Source organism: Octopus bimaculoides, chromosome 8 (genome assembly GCF_001194135.2).
Source record: "Octopus bimaculoides isolate UCB-OBI-ISO-001 chromosome 8, ASM119413v2, whole genome shotgun sequence".
Taxonomy (NCBI): Eukaryota; Metazoa; Mollusca; class Cephalopoda; order Octopoda; family Octopodidae; genus Octopus; species Octopus bimaculoides.
Genome location: NC_068988.1, coordinates 38147254 through 38150620, shown reverse-complemented (window position 1 = coordinate 38150620; position 3367 = coordinate 38147254). Strand labels below are relative to the sequence as shown.

The window sequence follows — 3367 nt, the reverse complement described above, 5'->3', positions numbered from 1 at the left end:
GTGGTGGTGGCGGCGGCGGCGGTGGTGGTGGTGGTGGTGGTGGTAAAGGCCAAGCTTGTGCACACCTATTCCAGTCTATTCTGAACTGATGGACATCAAACTGTTTGCTCAGCAAAGTCAAGGGGGAAACTTCTGCAAGCCTCTTGACCATGCAGAAACAGTAGCCAAACCCCATTCAAATCACATTGTACGGTTATTTTAATGAAGTCCCAGAAGTCCCAGAAGCACTTTGATTGAAATATGAGATGGTCACAACTTGACACATTTAGTCACATCAGTCTGCTCATTCTAATCTGATTTGGGGCTGTTCAATATCAATTTGTAGCTACACCTGAGCATATGATCACTACACATATGAATCAATGAGGTAGTATCTAGATCAAACATGGGCAAAATTGCCGAAAAGTGGGCCATATGAAACATGGCTCATCATCAAGTGGGCCTCACTAGTAAAATTAAAGGTAATTTTTTTTCTAGGTGTGCCATCCAGAATGTGCTCTGGGCTGCAGTTTGTCCATAACTGGTCTACATAGTTAATCAATCTGCTAAAAATACAGTCAACTGTACCTCAACTCCCAACATACTGTCTTGAAATACGAAGGACATGTTGGAAAATGTAGCACTAGATGTGTTTGATGGAACATCCTTGATCGTTTGATCAGTCATGATTCAATAACAATAACAACAACAATAATAGCCTATATCCATGGCCTTTTTTAAAGGCCATGGATATAGGCACGCTGAGCAAAATGCTTTGCGGAATTTTGTTTGTCTTCACATTCTGAATTCAAATTCTGCCAGGGTCAACTTTCCTTTTTATCCCTCCAAGGTCGATAAAATAAGTACAAGTTGAGCATTGGGGTCAATGTAATTCACTAACCTTCCCCTGAACTTGTTGGCCTTATATTAAACTTTTAAACCAATATTTCTTCATGCCTTAACCTATTTTAACCCAGGTTAACCCTGTCGAAATTTTGAAGATAGTTATATAGATAGGGATAACAAACCTACGGAAGAGTACAGTTAACCTTTATTGCAGTAAATAAACCAAATAGAACTGTCCTCAAATGAGGGCAGTGGGTTAATATGGGTTAAGGTGATGAGCTAGTAGAATCATTAGCATGCTAGGCAAAATGCTTAGCAGCATTTCGTTCATCTTCACATTCTGCCAGGATCCTTTCATCCTTTCAGGGTTGATAAAAATAAGTACCAGTTGAGTACTGGGGGTCAATGTAACCGACTTACCCCTCCTCCAAAATTGCTGGCATTGTGTCAAACTCTGAAACCAATAATTTTTTCTTTCTTTCTAATTTTAGCACAAAGCTAGCAATTTTGAGGGGATTGAGAAAGTCGACTACATCGATCCCTTCCTCACCCCACTACTTGACTGGTAATTTAATTCATTGACCCCCAAAAGGGTGAAAGGCAAAGTTGATGCCAACAGGATTTGAGCTTAGCCTGTCAAGAGCCACAAGAAATGTTGTTAAGCATTTTGACCAATGCCCTCACAACTCTCCCGGCTCACTGCAACTAATGTTATCATTTTGATAAGAAGCTTAACTTTTATTTATTAATCTTTTAGTCAGGCAGTATGAATGCAAAAAGCCAGAACAAAACACCACAATGCCATAGCTCTGATGTTCTTACAATTATGCCATGGATCGGTACTTTTTTTATCAACCTCATCATCCTCTACATTTAATATCCTTTCTCTATGCTGGCATGGGTTGGATGGATTGACAGGAACTGGCAAGGCCAGGGACTGCACCAGTTTCCATAGTCTGTTTTGGCTTGGTTTCTACAGCTGGACGCCCTTCCCGATGCCAACCACTTTGCAGAGTGTACTGGATGCTTTTTATGTAGCACCATCACCGGTAATTTTTATATGGCAAGACCAGCAGTGCTTTTAACATGGCACCACAACCTACACGAATGCTTTTTACATGCCACTTTGGTTTTAGGATCTCAATTCTGTTGTGGTGAGTAGGTTCTCTTCAGTACAACAAAGTGCCACATATTTCAATTCATAAGGCTCATCCTGTATCTTCCTGAGTTTTCTCTTCCACAATTTCCCTCCAGGATGAAAGGCAAAGTTGACCTAAGTGGGATTTGAACTCAGAGCACAAAGTATTCCATCCAATCTTCTGGCAGTAGAGGCACAATGGCCCAATGGTTAAAGCAGCGGACTCTTGGTCATAGGAACACGGTTTTGATTCCCAGACCGGGCGTTGTGAGTGTTTATTGAGCGAAAACACCTAAAGCTCCACGTGGCTCCAGCAGGGGATGGTGGCGAACCCTGCTGTACTCTTTCACCACAACTTTCTCTCACTCTTACTTCCTGTTTCTGTTTCTGTTGTGCCTGTAATTCAAAGGGTCAGCCTTGTCACACTGTGTCACGCTGAATATCCCCGAGAACTACGTTAAAGGTATACGTGTCCGTGGAGTGCTCAGCCACTTGCATGTTAATTTCACGAGCAGGCTGTTCCGTTGATCGGATCAACTGGAACCCTCGTCATCGTAAGTGACGGAGTGCCAACAACAAATCCTCTAGCAATTCTGAATCAATTTACCACAGAATTTGCCATGAGGAAAGTGAGTTGGAGGAGGGGGTGGAAAGCTGCCGCCTGTTACTGATGACAAAAGCCATTATGTTAACACTTATGTATGTTTGTTCCTACTGCCACCACAATCACAACCAGATAGTACGAAATATACTATGAATTTTAGAAGACATTATGCTAATTAAAGAACTTGCAGGAATATTCACTCCATATCAATATCGACAAACGAATAAAATACAATATATTAGTACTGTAGCAACCATACATTTAAAACCATTTAGTAAATCTTAAAATTAAAAAATTTTTAATACTTTTGAAGTTTTCAAATAAAATTGATAATCAATACTTATAGTAACATAAATAAATTAATAAATACTTAAAACAGGTAATAATGATTTGTTTGATAATAGCTCTACTTAAATAATTATTTTCTGAGAAGTCTTCCATGGTTTTGAAATTTCCAAGTACATGAGTTTAGGATAAAATTCATTCAAATTTGTGATTTCATATATAAACACACACACACATACATGCAAGTGTGTGTGTGTGTGTGTGTGTGTGTGTATATATGAATATAAATGTGTGTCTGTGTGTATGATAATGATAATGTATATGTATGTGTATATGTATATATATATATATATATATATGATAATGATGATATATATATGTGTGTACATATATATTATATATCTATATATATATATATATATACATATATATAAAAACCACAATAAAGGATTGGAATTATCTCATTATTTTTACTGGTTTATTTGGTCTTCGTCTTCGCTACTCGTGCCATGCGG

At 38.6% G+C, this 3367-nt stretch overlaps 1 long non-coding RNA gene across 1 annotated transcript in view; it reads right to left on the bottom strand.

The window, feature by feature from the left end:
• Nucleotides 1-3367, bottom strand: part of LOC128248566 (uncharacterized) — a 30726-nt gene that overhangs the window by 1694 nt on the left and 25665 nt on the right. The window lies entirely within an intron of this gene.